Source organism: Acinonyx jubatus, chromosome C2 (assembly GCF_027475565.1).
Source record: "Acinonyx jubatus isolate Ajub_Pintada_27869175 chromosome C2, VMU_Ajub_asm_v1.0, whole genome shotgun sequence".
Lineage (NCBI taxonomy): Eukaryota > Metazoa > Chordata > Mammalia > Carnivora > Felidae > Acinonyx > Acinonyx jubatus.
The window spans coordinates 14,769,255-14,786,435 of NC_069384.1; positions in this window are offsets into that span (position 1 = coordinate 14,769,255).

Here is a 17,181-nt window from a genome sequence, read left to right on the forward strand (position 1 = left end):
CCTATTATCGTGTCACTTCCTTCATTAGAACGCACAGACATGTATATTTCCTGATCCTAAACTTCATTGTCTACTTTCAATTATCCTTTACCTTTTATTTTTACTTTTCTTTCCTCAGCGCTCTCTCTCTCTCTCTCTCTCTCAAGTTTATTTATTTTGGGAGAGAGAGAGAGAGAGAGAGCACAAGTGAGAAGGTGCAGAGAGAGAGGGTGAGAGAGAATCCCAAGCAGACTCCGTCAGCCCAGAGCCCCACTTGGGGCTCAAACTCACAAACCGTGACACCATGACCCGAGGGGAAGTCAAGAGCCAGATGCTTAACCACCACCCAGGTGCCCTTGGACTTTCTCTCTTTATAACATCATCAGTCATACATATATTCACTCCAAATCTAGGGTACACTCAGTTACTTCTACAAGTCATGCCTTCTCCACACCCTTCTCTTCCTGTTTTGGTAGCTTGTAAATGGCCATCAATCCTTTGTAGTTCCTTCAATCGGGAGACGGAGCTTACTTCCCCAGCCCTGAAATCAGGCCTGGCCTCATGATTTGCTTTCATCAGTCAAGTGCGATGGGAAGTGACATGATGAGTCACTCAATGCTGAGTCCAGACCTTATGAGACTTGCAGCGTTGTTTTGCTCTCTTAGAATACCCTGACCATGTTATTACTCCAGGCTACCCTGACCAAGGATAAGAGGCCAGGTAGAGAGGGAAGTCCAGCCTTCTGAGCCGTCCCCAAAATGCCAGCAATCCCAACTGAGCTCCCCAATGTATGAATGAATTCCAGTAAACCATGTGGAGGAGAGAAGACCCATCCTTGCTGAACCATCTGGCCAAGTTCAAATTGCTGCCTCATAGAATTACAGGCAAGTCAGTGATATTTGGAAGTCTCACTTCACCTTATTCATTCCCTTAATATGACTATCTATATATCAATATAATATGTTTTGTTTTCCGCCTTCATTATTTTTCTTCACCTATAGGAATATCTTTAAAATTTTTTGAGAGTATGCACGTGCTGGGGTGCCTGACTGGCTCAGTCGATAGAGCATGCAGCTAGCTCTTGATGTCGGGTCATGAGTTCAAGCCCCCTGTTGGGCATAGAGCTTACGTAAAAAATGGGAATATGCAAATACTTTGCAAAAGCAATCTTACTTAATTTTTGCACCAAACAGGTAAGCTATGTACTTCCATCTTTATTTTCTGGATAAGTGTACCCATCAACCAAGGACCTTAAACAACTTGAACAAAATTCTCCAATCCATAAAAATTTAAATCAAAATTGAAATCATTCACTTTGTTATTTCAATAACGCATGAAAGAACTTTTTTTTTTCCCCACTGCATACAATAAGGACTGTTAGGTCTTTAGAGGGGACTGTGCCATAGAGGGGAAATCGCTCCAACCAGACACAGAAACAAAATATACCAAAGAAAAAAAAAAGAAACGAATCAGGCATACACAAAAGGGAGCAATGTGAGATATATTTGGAAAAGTTAAGTGTGCACCCAGAACATTGAAGACCTTGGAAACCAGGATGATGTAGGGTTTTTTGTTTTGTGATCGGTTGAAGTAATTTGCACAACGGAGTCATATTGTCACGATTGTTCTTAGAAAGCTTTCTCCGTCTCATTTTCATTGACTTTCTGCCCATCTGTCTTCCTGATTGGGAAGCTTGCCAGAGCCATCAGTATGTTAACAAGTACTTAGTGAGCACACCGTATTTAAGGAACAGGGTTGAATTTCAGGAGCTATAACAAAACCACTGTGACCAACGATAAACATCGGCTCGTAGAGAATGCACAGTCCTGTTAGGTCCCTAAGACCTATCCTAAGGTAAAAACACAGCTGTCGATGGTACAAATTGTGACTTCCGCTTTTAGAACAATTTTCTGGGTACAATAAATGTGTGCATGCCTTTTGATGGCCTGATTGAAGTGTGAAGCACAAAGAAACACTTGTTAAGGAGATGTACTTGACTGACGTAATGAAATACGTACCATAACAGTCTCGTATCTTCTACTAAAATGAGTGTTTTCACATCTTAACCTTCTCTTATTCCAGGCATTCATGGTTCGAGAGATTTCAGCACCAGCTGTTAACAAAGGTGGTGTGATGGTTAACTTTCTGTGTCAACTTGACTGGGTCACGGGGTGCCCAGATATTTGGCTACACATTACTTCTGAGTGTGTCTATGAGAGTGTTTCTGGACGAGATTAGCATCTGAGTTGATGGATTCAGTAAAGTAGGTCACCTTCCCCAGTGTGGGTTGGCGTCATCTAATCCACTGAGGGCCTGGCTACAACAAAATGTGGAGGAAGGAAGGGTTTCTCTCCTTCTCCCTCTCCCTTCTGTCTGTCTGTCTCTCTCTCTCTGTCTGCATCTATATATCTATATTAGATGTAGATAGATAAGTGATAGAGAGAGAGGGAGAGGGAGAGGGAGAGAGAGAGAGAGAGAGATACAGATACAGATACAGATACAGATACAGATACAGATACAGATAGTTATAGATAGTCCTGTTTCTCTGGCAAACCCTAACTAATGGAAGCAGTCTTCTTACTTTCAGAGGACAGATATTTTCCACAACCCCTAAAACATAGGCTTAGGACAGGATAAGACATTTATGTCTTTGGAAAAGACATAGACAGAGCATTAGGTAAGTCTGGAAATTGCTAGACAAATCTTCATCTCGAATTATGGAGCGATAGGATCTGTCTGCCCTTAAAAGAACATAAGTGTCAGTGGACGAACGAGGAAGTGTTTTTGCTAGAGGTGGAATCAATCTACCCTCTAGGTTTCCGAAATCTTACTGGCTGTCAATATTTCCCTCTAATGACCTGAGATGCTTGTTCAAAATGCCCATTCCTGCACTCCATCTCAGAGATATTCAATCAGATTATCTGTGATGGAGCCCAGGATCTGGTATCTTATACACACCCCAGAATAATCTTTTCTGCACACCTTAGAGTTTAAGAAGGGTTTGCCAGAGGCAGTAGGAAGGGAAGCCTGTGTTCTCCCTCTCTTTGTAATTACCTGAAAGCAAACCCAGTAGGTCTTAGAGTTGTTGTCAAAGGTATGAGTCTAATTACAAATCTTCTCTGAATTTCAGGGAGTTCCTCTGAATCAGTCTTGTGAATGCTTCTCCTTGCCATTGGTGGGTTTGCTATTGTATTTTTAAATGCCACATCAAGTGCAAAATGACATTTCCAAATACCTTCAGAAACTCCTCATGGCAGCTAGTAAAGCGACTTTAAATGAATGTTTTCAGGTGTCTGCCCATAAAGACTGCTATTGAAGCACTTATCCTGGAGTTATTATAGCTTAAACAGAGTCTAATTTAGAGGAGTGGTTTAAACGTGCAGGACTTTGGGAACGGACCTATGTAATTACCCCTGGATTATGCCTAAACAGGACTGGATCCCCGGATATTGGCTGCTTCAGTGGAACCTCGCCTACCTCAGTGTTGTGATTGTGCCTGCATTTTGGCAGCCGGTATGAGTCTATGTTTTTATTAAGTAACAACCAGTGAAACCTCCTGGATAAAGAAATTGCCTTCCTTTATCACATCAGCCCCTTAAGCTCAACACTGACACCTATCTCTGTGCAAACACGCACAGTATCATATGTTACAGTAAGATATAGTCATCGTTTATCTTAAGCTACCATTAAGATCTGTGACTTAAATATTAGCTGAAATCAAATTGGCTGGTGAAAATCAAATGTAATTGGAAAGAAATTCCTAGCATATTATTTTAAAGAAGGAAAAGCTCATCACACTCCACAGGATGTTTGCAAATTTGGAGATTTTCTTCTTATTAGACACCTCTGACTCTGGATCTTACACCTCACCCTTCCGGGTAATTCTCTTCCCTCTGTTTCCTGCTAACTCAGATGTGGATTACAACACATTTTCTTTAATCCCTTGCCTCCATTAAAATCTGTCACAAAGAAATCTATATGTAGCAGATTCAACCAGAGGTTTGATAGTAAGGGCTAAGGTAACAAAAAGCAAACAAAAACCAACCTTTAAAAGTATGGACATTAACGATTCCTTATTTGGAGAAGCCCTTTGATCACTCTAATAGCAGCAACTTCTTAGCAGCTACATTTCTCTCCTGCCTCCAACTTTCTGTATTCACCCCCACCTCACTTCTCAGGTGATCTGTAGGGTTTTCAACTTCTGGTATCTCTTCTTATTTTTTGTGAATTTTCCCATAGAAAGAAATTTAGACACTACTCTTCAGTTTTAGCCTTCGCTTTGCATTTCTAAAGATTTCTTCCATCCTTGATCTCCAGTCTCTGTAAGTAAGAAACAGTTTAGGGTTTACATAATAACTTTTTCCCCAATATAGGTAAGTGAAATGATACACAAAAAAGTGATAGAAACATGGATGGATCGATGGATATAGGTGATGAGTGTGGGAGATGATGGGTAAGTAGGTAGATAGATATACAGATAAGTGATAGATGATAGATAGATAGATAGATAGATAGATAGATAGATAGATAGATTTATACCTTTTCAACACTGTATTCCAGTGCTTGGAGCAGTATTTGGTACATAACTGGTGATTAATGAATATTTATTTAATGAATGAAAATATGCTCTCCCTAATTGGTCACTAATTCATCCATTTATAAATTTATTCAGCATATATTTTATTAAACTTATTTTAGGTGTCAGGTGTTTGTCTAGAACCTAGAAATCGAACAAATAGCCAAGGTCTCTGCCCTATGGAGCTGGTGTTCCAATGGAGTTCAAGTGCCTGTCAATGTTCCTTCCTCAGTAACCCACCTCGTATTCTCTTTTGTAGCCAAACCTTCATCCTGTGTGTAACTGCATAAATAAAGTAGGCTGATATGTTTTCCCCTTTTTTCCACCTGTACTCTTGGACCTTTGCTAATTCCACCCTCCTAACTTTAACCGCAACTGCTTTCTAAGACTGAAATCTGATGGTGCCCCTACTTTGTGCTGTTCATTGCTTTTCCTTCCTTTACGGAATAAAGCTGGAATTCCGGAACTTACAATTCAGGGCTTTTTATGGTTCACCTTTACCTACTTATAAAATGTCCTCTTGTGGTGTTCTGGAACACAGCCCGAACTTAAAACCATGTTGACTCACTTGAAATTCTTGAACTTTGCCTCAGTGCTTTGGGCTTCCAGCCCATCGTCCATGCTCTTTCCTCAGTCATCCCTACCTTCCCCCCAGCAAGGCAGAGTTCATTGCTTAATGTTCAACACAAACATTTCCTCTTTCAGATTCTTCCTGGACTTTTCCAGATGAATTAAGAATTTCCTCTACCATGTTCCTGAATGATACAAATGACTTTATTGTAGTTCTGACCTCACAGCTTTCACTCTGCCTCCTCCTATACACAACGTGGGCAAATGAGATGCTTTTGCATTTTTTAATGAAAATGTCATTGTGTCAGCCTTCTCATTTATGCTTTCCCACTGTCTACTCCCTTCCTACTTCTCCAATCTCATCTCTCCTACTTCTCTTAATTCTTTACACATGGTTCCCCTTTTCCTTCTGTTTTATGAACACACACACACAAAATCCTTCCATCTCTATCATGGTGGCTCTCTCTGCCTGGAATGCCCTTCCTCTGGCTCATCTCAGAGCAGACTTCTACTCATCCATTAGGCCTCACCTCAGTTGTCACTTGATTAGAGATGCCTTCCAGAATTGCTGCTTCTACAGTGGCCTTCTCTGATTACTCTCTATCCTAAAATCCTGTATATACCCTTCTTAGCACTATCCATAATATGAGTGGATCTCAGTTATTTCTTTATGTGTCTCTGATGATTTTCTGGAATGCAAGCTCATTGACAGTAAGAGTTCTATCTGCCTTTTCACTCCTCTGTCTCTAAAGCCCAGCATGGTGCTTGGCAAACTTATTTGTCTGACTTTATTAAGTCTATTAAGTTCTATTTATTATAGAACTGACTGCATACTGTTATTTGCTTCTTTCTCTCCCAAGACTGTGGAGATCTAGGAGATCTAAGTTGGATAACATTCACTTTAGTACCACCAGGAAGCATCATATTATATAGATAATTAAATAATATTTTACTGACTATCAAAGCAACTGTGAAAAAACATACTTAAGTCATAAAAATACATTATTTTCAATGGGACTAAGGAAAAGATGAATAATAAGATTTATTTTTTGATACTTAAGTCTGAGTAAGTCTGAGTCTATCTGCTGTCTATCGTGGTAAATCAGGAGTGGAGACCAAAGTCATGCCTGTGGGTTAGCATCAGTAAACCTGAGTTTTCTCTGCCATTTAGATGATGCAGCACAAGGAGCTGCCCATACCCTGTGGTTACTGGCCTTGCTTCTACTATGCAAGGTGCAGATTAAAGGAGATGGTGACCTGTTATAAAGTGAGAAGTAGTGTGTGTTTTCCTAGAACAATGTAGGGGCCCGGTAAATGTTAGCCTCCCTATTTAAGTTGATCAACAAAATAATTTCGAACATAGACTAAATGTCATACAATCCAGATTCAGAAAGAATTCACTTTGGAAGATTTAGCTTTTCCATTGTTGACTTTCAAATATTTTCAAATTCCAGAAATAAAGTGATTTTATTTTTCTAAGGGCATTATCACTATAAATATATTACAACAGTAATTCATAGGTGGAAGCATTTGTCTTTTTTGGTGAAAGAGTCATTTTAATGTATATTTAACTACTAGCTAGTTGTCAGCTTTCAAATTATGCTTTTGAGAACACAGTTTTGTGGGGAAGGATATACTTTTATTGTTCAAGTCACAGAAGAGATACATTTTTAAAAAATATTTATTTATTTTTGAGAGAGAGAGTGTGTGTGAGTGGGGGAGGGGCAGAGAGAGAGGGAGACACAGAACTGGAAGCAGGATTCAGGCTCTGAGCTGTCAGTACAGAGCTCAACATGGGGCTCGAACTCATGAACCACAAGATCATGACCTGAGCTGAAATTGAATGCTTAACCAACTGAGCCACCCAGGTGCCCTGAGATACATGTTTTTAATAGCTAACTTTCCTACCAGGACAATAAGGTTAAGTGGATTCCTGGTCTGACATAGCCATTATTTTATTCAGTTTTGGGGTCGCCAGCTTCCAAGGTAGCCCCCAGTGATTCCCACTTCCTGTTATTCACACCCTTAAATGGTCTTCTACCTCGTGATCCCAGAATTGGTGTGTGTGGTCCATAATGAAAGAAGCAATGGCATGTCACATCAGAGACTACATTATAGAAGCCTCTACTTTCCATCTTGGCCACTTTGGGAGAAACAAGCTGCCATTTTGTGAGCACCCAGTGGCAGAAGTCAAACTTGCTCTGGCCAACAGCTGTCAAAGAACTGAGGTCTGCAGAAAACCATGTGAGTGCATTTGGAAACACTTTCTCTAGTCAAAGCTGAGCCTCAGGAGAAGACTCTAGGCCTAGCTAATGCAGTTTGCAACCTTGTGAGAGAGGCTGAGCCGGAACCACCCCACTAAGCAGCTGCCAGATTCCTGACCTGCAGAAACTGTGAGATAATACATGTTTATTGCTTTAGGCTACTAAATTTTGGGGCAATTGATTAAAGAACATTAACACATTTGTGGATCTTGAGAAACTTAACAGAAGATCATGGGGGAGGGGAAGGGGAAAAATTATAGAGAGTGAGGGAGGCAAACCATAAGAGATTCTTAAGGGCTGAGAACAAACTAAGGGTTGATGGGGGAATGGGGGAGAGGGGAAAGTGGGTGAGGGGCATGGAAGAGGGCACCTGTTGGGATGAGCACTGGGTGTTATATGGAAACCAATGTGACAATAAATTATATTGAAAAAAAACTACAATAAAAAAAGAAAATTAACACAAGTGTCAAATCTGATGCATTTGGTATATTACATATTTGAAACCCAATGTCTTTGAAAACTCCAGAATCTTATACATAGTAGGATATTTGTAAAAGCGAAAAAGTAAGACACAAAGAAATTGGGTGATGAAAAGAAAAAAGTAGGAAGGAAGTAGATGGTCCAGCTGCAGATAGTTTGGTCATATATCTGCAGCTGTGATAGAGGTTGGAGTTGGTAGCAAATTGAACTCAACTGTAACCCTCTGCATCAGAGCAGAAGTCTGAGCTACAGTCTTTGAGTTTTCCCATTACAACTGTAAAGTAGTTAAATCATGTTTATTTAACTGACACTTCAAATTGCAAATCTTTTCTGGATGCTTTTCTCAATCTTCCAAGCTTTCTCCAGTGAGCCCATATTAATTTTGTAATCAGAAAATGTAACTATTAGTTTAATGAAGTTTAAAAAATATTTATGTATTTATTTTGAGAAAGAGAGAGAGCACAAACAAGGGAGGGACAGAGAGAGGGGGAAAGGGAGAGAATAATCCCAAACAGGCTCCGAACCATCAGCACAGAGCCTGATGCAAGGCTCAAACTCCCAAACCATGAGATCATGACCTGAACCAAAACCAGGAGTCAGATGCTTAACCGAATGAGCCACCCAGGTGCCCCAATGAAGTTTTCTTTTTAATTTTTTATTATTATTTTTGTTAATGAAGTTTTAATAGACTCAAAGATCCAAATTATTCAACACCTCTGGAGCTGGGATTAAAAATGAATAATTCAACTGCCCGTAGTAGATTTTACTCAAATGCGATACCTGCAGTCTAGTTCCAGGGACTGTGTATTGGGGAAACATCCGGAACAGATGAGAATGTTTATTTTGGAGAAGAGATCATTTAAAGAAATATGAGAGCTGCTTCCAAATATTTCAAAATGTTTGTGTGCCAGAAGAAACACATTCTGTCACAGACTCAAATAGTTCTGTGTTGACCCAATGAATACAGTGAGCGTCAAGTTACAAAGCAACACTCAGCTCAACATGAGTCAGAAATTTTTGACATAAATAAAAACATTTACAACTCTTGCCTTGTGAGATTGTAAATTCCTGACCACTGCAGGTGGGTATACAGACGTTCACCCGTTCCTTACTGGACACCTTCCATAACAGCCTGAAATAACACGTCATTGATCAAAGGGATGCCTCACTGGCTCTAGATTCTGTAATGTTATTGAATCGACAGTCAATATTTTTACATAATTGATTAAGTGGCCTATCCGTGCACACATCAGAAGAATCTTTGTTTCAGATAACATTCTATCCCTTTATTGATGACATTGCTCAAACCTATGAGGCTATGTGCGTTTTGTGTCCTAGCTCTGCTTCATTGGCTTCTGTTGCTGAAAAAAGTCTCTGAGGGAGTTGGCAGAGCTCAAGGAAGATCTGAAATCAGTCAGGGACTCAAGAACTGACTGGGCTAGACCCCAGTCTGAAGAATTCTCTCCATGACACTCATTTTGGGTGTCTCTGCTTGTCTGTATCTTCCCACCTTCAGACACAACTTTTTAACATGCTTCCAAATCACATCTGGCTAGCCCCATAGTGCCAGAGAGAAGACCCACGTCACCCGGAGCTCTGGATAAGTACATCTGGACAGATTCGTCTGGCTGGGTTTGATGCCCTCACTCTTAAGTCACTTTTTACAGGAAAATGGGAAAAAAATATCATAGTTCATGTAACCTTGGTTCATGTGACCTTTCTACAGTTGAAGCATAAGAGACAGTATATCAGTAGCTATAAAACACCTACCGCAGTCAAAATCAATCTCCATTTCAGACCACAAAAATCTTCTATCCTTTTCTGTACTCTCTCACGATTATTGTCCGGTTATTATCTAATTTTAGGTAGTTATAAAAGTTCCAGACAAATGCATTGGACTTACCTATAATTGAAAAATGCATATTTATTTTCCCTCCATAAATTATTGTGGTGGTTTTGTGATATAATACAATTCAGAGTTTCGCTTGCTTTAGGAGGATAAAAGTATTTTTACCATAAAGTGCCCAAAGTCTCTTTTTGTTATCTGACTAGTTTTTTAACAAGCATAACATAATCAATCTTGCTGAAAAGAATCTTCTTCTCTTAAAAGAATTGCCATCGGCAGAGAATGCCAACCACATCCTTTGCCACAGAAATCCATGAAGAGGGTCCAACAGATACTTCCATGGAATCTGACCAAGTGGGTCTTCAGTGGGCCCACCCTCTGTAAAGGACATCTTAACTCAGGCAGATGAAGGATGACAGTAGCAATATTTTGCATTGCCTCAGTGTATTTTGATTTTTTTTTAACTTCACTGTGATTTTACTATTTTCCATCTAGTTTTCCAGAATAGAGATTTTCTCAGTAGGACGTGTTGATTGAGCTACTGAAGCAACAATGTAAACATATCTTTGCTCATTCCCTAAATTTGTTGGGAATTAGACCTCGAAAAATATGGAACAACTGTAGTAAACACATAGATACAACTATTTTCTTTACTACTCAAATTTCATGAAGACAAGGGTAGTAAAACACAGACAATAACTTTTTCGTATTTTTATCTGTGTCCTCTAAAATTACAACACTAAGAATTTATGAGCCAGAACAGAATTTTCATGAAAACTCTATGAATTAAAATGTGAACCAAGAGAATATTAACTGTATGAGTAAAATTGTGAAGTATTTGGTGTATTCCTCCTACTAAACACGGTGCCAGAGGAATTTGCCTGAACCAAGAATTATAGCTCTACTGGAACGTCTTAATTATATGTCTGGCTACACTTCAAACTTCCTGGTGTATGTGACGCAAGCCATCCCTCAGGCAATCCCGGTTTCCTGGCTAACCTGGGAAATGAACACAGATGACTTAAGAGATAATTGGCTTTTTTGTAGAAGGCACAATGCCAGAGAACTAAGGCTTTCTTAGCCAGTTTTTACCACTCAGAACTTCTTTGTGTGACACTAACTGCCATTTGTTAAAGTCTTCCACGATGTACACAGGTGTGCATATTTTAAGGATAATATCTCATTTATTTTAATTTTTAGGATTGAGTTGGAGACCTTTGAAATATCTAAAAGTGTGTCTTATATATATTCATAAATTTATGTGTTCATAAAACAGACCAAAACCTTAACATCTGCTTAAAACACTGCAAGGGATAGTTTTGAATAGAATGAAAGCCTTCCACTTGAGTTACCTACTTTACAGAGTTTTAATTTTTTTTTTACATTCCTAATATTTTACCAAATTTAAATTATTAGGTAAATTAGAATAATTTAGAATATTATTCAATATTTTTAAAATTTTCAGTTGAAACCTATGCCAAACATTATTAATAAGTAAGCGTAATGTTATTTCTTACTCTATGTTACCAAATTTTGATATTCTAAATCAATGAAAATCATAAAATATGAACTCAATGTTTGTTTATTGAAAAAGTGAAAAACTCATTCTATAAATCTTATACATCTGACTAACTGGTGAAGCCTTGACTAAAAATACAATCTAACTTTAAAAGGGTATTAGCGAGTGGTTGGTATAAGCATAAAGCTAAGCGGAAAGATTTTTGAAAATTCTGGAACCTATCCTCTAAAAGTAGAGTGGGAGACTTCATTCAGAAAATTTATTTATGACACTTCTGATGATTCTATCCTGGCTTTTTAATCTCATTCTTCCATCGATTGTCTTATTTATCTATCCATTTATAGTGAAGGTCGCTCACTTCTGTCACTCAATAAGCCATTCTGGGGTTACAAAGATAAATGAGATACACCCCTAGGCCTGCTCCGATAGAGAGGATATCAAGGTTACTGAGGATAAAGAGGTCAAAGTCTTATGAAGATAGATGCTGATAGTCAATGACAATTACATGGAAGTCACCAGAAAGAAGTCCAGATGTAGGTCAGGAAGAAAGTTGGATGATACGTATGTGAAAAACATACTGTTACAGCTGTTACTTGCTGACCCCACTTCCTTTCGGTTCCTTCTGCCCTCATTCAGTTTCTGGGCTTTTGCCGTGACTCTCAGACTATCTGCCTGGGTTTACTTTCTTTCCCTATCCCTCAATTCTTCCTTTGTCAGCACTACCCACTTTCCTCCTCCACCCAGAGTCTTTTCTGGAAATACACTTACTCTTCACTTCTTACCTCAAAGAGAATCATTTCCTTTGTTTGTGACTAATTTCTCTCCAGATATCACAGATCTTGTCCCCTCCCAGCTTGGCCCAGACTTCTCTACTTCCCAGGACTACAATATTTCATTTCTCTCTCTCTTTTCTTTGTGAGCGTACACATTTATGAAATTCTACTTCACCGTTAAAAAAAAAATCCGTTGACTTTTCACATCACATTCTTCTTCCTGTCGTAGTCAAAATTATTCTAAATTTATGGTTATTCTTTCTTCTTCTTTTCTTCTTATTCACCCCTCTGCTTGCCACAGACTGACTTCCACTCTCCACCCATCGTGCCAGGGGAACTACTGATGGTAAGATCCCCAAACCTAAAGACTAAAAGACTAAAAGAACCCTAAAGACCCCAAGACTAAAAGAACACTTCTGAGTCTTTATTTAGCACCATTTCTAGGCAATCTTTAACACTTACAAGTAATATTTCTATTCTAAAATGCTTCTTGGTTCTTTTTTTTCTTTTTCTTTTTTTCTTTCTCACCATTCCCTCCTGGTCTCCTTCATTTGGCTTTATTCTCCCCCAACAGTTTCTTTTAATTTAATTTAATTTAATTTGATTTAATTTAATTTAAACCTCTTTGCATTCTACTTTCTTTCTCTAGGCATTTCATCTACGCCAATTATTTCAAATGCACCAATGGATTAACAATTCCTAAGTCTCTTTCATCACCCAGACTATCTTCCTGAGCTTCCAATCCCATCTACCTACAAGACGTGCCCATCACATACCTTTCATGCATTATCAACTCAACCTATGTATAACTGGAATAAGTGCTATTTCCTCCGTTTCACTTGTCCTACTGTATCGCCTAACTTCCCACTAAATCACACAGGACAGATAACTTACCCGATCTCTTTTCTGTTCCATCATCTCTAATTTAATCAATTCATAATCCCTGCCATGCCTTCATTCTCAATATGTCTGGAAACTGTGTCTGCCTCTAGCTCCATTGCTATTCTCAGGTGAGTCTTTCAAATCTATCACATGCACTATTGCATAATTGCTTCAATTAGTGCCGTTGGTTCTAGCCTTTTCTCTCTTAGATCCTTTATCCACAGAAATCAGATTAATCTTTTATTTTAAAAAGTAAAAATAAAACAATGTCATTTCACAGCTTAAATCTTCCAAATTTCATCCTGGAAATTAGGATAAAGTGCAACCTACATGTCAAATGGCAGTAAGCTCTCAGTTACCCGACCTCTGCTTACCTTTTCAACTTAATATCTTCAAAACTTCTCCGTATGAATCCTTTATCACAGCCAATAATGACACGTTCTCACCCAATATAATGCAACTAGGCTTATACCCTAGTATCAAATGGGAGATCCAGAGACTGACTACCTCCATATCTTGGTGACATTTATTTCTCTTTAGTTAGATCAGAGCTCCATCGTGTTTTCACATAACCTATGAATTAAATTATACATCTACTCACTACCAATACAACCCATATTATGGTTGAAGAAAGAGGGAGGATATAATATAATAAAATTGGTTGATAAGAGGAAATATAAACAAAGCAAGCAAGAAAAGATGGTTTCTAGGTAAGACCGCTCAATCATGAACTTGACACTTACATCTGCAAGGATCGAGATGCAGCTCTAGAACTCTCTGTCTTGGTAATAATCCTGACGTTTGGGGCACCTGGGTGGCTCAGTCGGTTGGGCGTCTGACTTCAGCTTAGATCATAACTTCTCAGTTCATGGGTTCGGGCCCCATATCAGGCTCTGTGCTGACAGCTTAGAGCCTGGAGCTTGTTTCTGATTCTGTGTCTCCCTCTCTCTGCCCCTCCCCTACTCATGTTCTCTCTCTCTCTCTCAAAAATAAATAAACATTAAAAAAAAAAAAAAAGAATCCTGACTTTCTTCCCTTATCTTTCCAAGTCTCACAAACCCAACTGTCCTGGTAGCCAATTGGGACAAGTCACTATTGTCCTTTACATATCCTGTGCATATGTATGTGTATGTGTATCCTGTATATACATGTCCTGTGTATATATCAGATGCCTCCAGAAGCCTAAGATTTTCAGTTTATCTTTCCTCACCCAGACCCATATTTTCTTTTGACTATACTCTATTTACACACATTCCTACTCCTCCCCAAGGTCTTATGTTCCTTTACCTTCTGTCTCTTCTCTGAATTTTCCTTCAAACTTCTTGCTCTAGCCAGAGCCTGGCTCTACCTGGAGGACATTGACTGTCAAATAACCACATCACGTGGTTACTATCACCTTGCAAATTTTGATGCCGTGTGGTCCTAAATACCAAGCATCCATCTCTCCTCTAGACATCACTTCTCTACTACTCTGCTTTATTTACCCCCAAAGAATCCCTCATTGTCCAAATATATTTAACAAATCCCAATGTATTTAATCTGCGAATTTGGGTAGAAATACTATAGGTTACTATGGTTTGGTTAGTGAGTTCAGTTAATGAGGGAATCACTTGAAGATTCCAAAAAAATAAAACGAAATAAGGACAGTTTCTGAATTCAGAGAAGGAAAGTTTGGAAACTGCAAGTTCCCAGATGCAGGAACTGTATGATTTTCCGTTGTATTCCAGGTTCTAAAATAAGACCTAAGAAAGAATCGACGCTCATTAATATTTTTATTTAAATTAATGAATACAGAAAATATTTGTAAATAATCTCAATTATCTTTTTTTTTCTTCTTTGATCAACTGGCCATAAGGGATTCTCATTGAGGTCATAGATACAAGCTGAGGGAATAATGCTAGTGGTATAGAAGTATGCACCTTAGAAACGTGAGCCTTCGAGTGACTTAAATGATTTGTGTTCTCACAAATCCCTTGAACCTCTTTTGTGTTATTATTTCCATTTGACCCAATCGCTTGGTATTGGGCATCTCAGGTTTCACTGAACTCATGTGTGCAATCTCTGCTATGGCCTATTAGTAATCCAGGATTTATTTGTAAAAGAGAATAATTAGTCTCTGACAAGGGAATGGCTTTCCATCTAGTTCTGAGGTTTTCTATTTGTATCCCTTTGAGGCTGTCTATAAATCTACATAGCATCTGATCTACTTGGTCATAAAGGCCATGTGCTATAATAACAAGTCTTCTCTGTTCATCAGATCCAATAAGCGGATTTTACCAGTTTAGTGGACCAGTATGGTATCCTGTGGAAAAATGAGATGAATTTCCTAAGGAATAATTTGAGCAGACTCAAGATTTGATGTAACTCTGAAGTAAGATTCTGCAAATGTTTTAGTCTCCTTCCCAAGTGAAAGCAAATATCTTTGCTTGTTCCCTATTTATCAGAATAGAAGAAAATGTATTTACCAGACACCAGGGGCTATGTTGAATTGCTCTAAAAAAGAGAGGCTGTTTCAAAAACAGAAGCTCCACAGGCGCCTGGGTGGCTTAGTCAGTTAAGTGTCTGACTTCAGCTCAGGTCATGATCTCAGTTTGTGGGTTCCAGCCCTATGTCGGGCTCTGTGCTGACAGCTCAGAGCCTGGAGCCTACTTCAGATTCTGTCTCCCTCTCTCTTTGCCCCTCCCCCCGCTCACATGCTGTCTCTCTCTCTCTCTATCTCTGTCTCTTTCTCAAAAATAAATAAACATTGAAAAACAAAAAAACCAAAACAGCAGCTCCAAAGGAGTTATCCCTGTTGAAGTTTATGATAACTTGTTTTTGTCTGTCTCATAAAAGACCAAATCAGTAAGATAGTGGAGATCTGATCAAAATTACCAAGCCCGCATATCTTTTGTGTCTTTCAATATTGTGATAGTGTTTGTGATGCCCCCAGCTATGTGGTATTGCTTTGACTTAACTGGTTTTACAAGACGGAGATCTAAAGTTAGTAACTGATCTCTTTTATCATTATTCTCACTTCCCTTGTCAGAGAATCAATGTAGGAATCATGTCAGTTGGCATAAGTGTCTATTCCAAGTACACCCTCCAAATCTTAGAAAATAAGGAGAATATGAGTTTTAGATGCTTCTCCTGCTTCCCCTTGGGCCCACTGTGAAATAGATTTAGAACAAATTTCCATTTATCACCTGAGTTTCAGAAGTCCTCACTCTGCCTGGCATTCTGAGTCCCTAGAATTCAGTTTTAGATCATAGACACTGCCTAATAATTTACAAATGGTCTGGTTATTTCTCTTTCTTCAGAGTACCTTTTACCTTGGCAAATGGCCATAGATTTCTTTTGGGAAGACTGGAGGGAAGATTTTCAATACACACCTATTGCATTATCACAGAGTTCCTCCACATAGCCCTTAGCCTGTTGTAATTCAAGGGGATCTAGGTTTGGGAATTAACTCAAGTGAGATTAAATAAGAGGCCATAATTCTTTCATGTTGAATCCATCCTCTAGATGCTAGATTTTTTTCCACCCATGGTGGAATTACACCTTTAGTGCACTGGCTTCTATTTCATTTCCATGAGTCCTGTGATCAGTTAACTACCTCCAAAGATCCTTTCAGGTAAAACCGTTCCGGTTATTGCTCCTGCCTTCCTGTCTTTTGCAGGATAAGTATGATGGATATTTCTTGGCTCCTGCCATGCTGGGACCTTATTGGCCACCTTGTCTCCTTAATCTATGGTAAAACACACACGCGCGCACACACAGACACACACACGCGCACGCACACACACACACACTATACCTTTTCAAGGTCACTAGAGCTGCTCCTTACCACTGTAACTTTCAATTTAGTTGGGAAGGAAGTGGGTATTCTGAACTCTCCCACAAGACATAGTTAGGAGAGTCATTTATGACAAATTCACTGTGACATTCCCCAAAGACAGCACAAAAGCCAAGCTTCGGGCAACTGAATGAAAACACAACCAGAATGCTTCTCAGTTGTCATAGCCAGTACCTTGCATCCACAAACTTGGATAAGTACAACCATCTTAATAAATTCAACCAATACAAAAATTATGTTTCTCCATTTCTAGTCTAACATCAATAATCCATTCTTATTCATATCACTCAAGTCTGTTTGTTTCTGAAATAAACTAAAAAAAAAAAATCTTGCCAAGAATTTTTCTTTCTAGGTGTTAATTCTTATTTCACCCAGAGCTTGCTGACCTGGTTAAAGATCTGTGAGAAATGATACCTGGGAGGGATGAAGCATGGACAGAAATTACATCCTCTTTCAA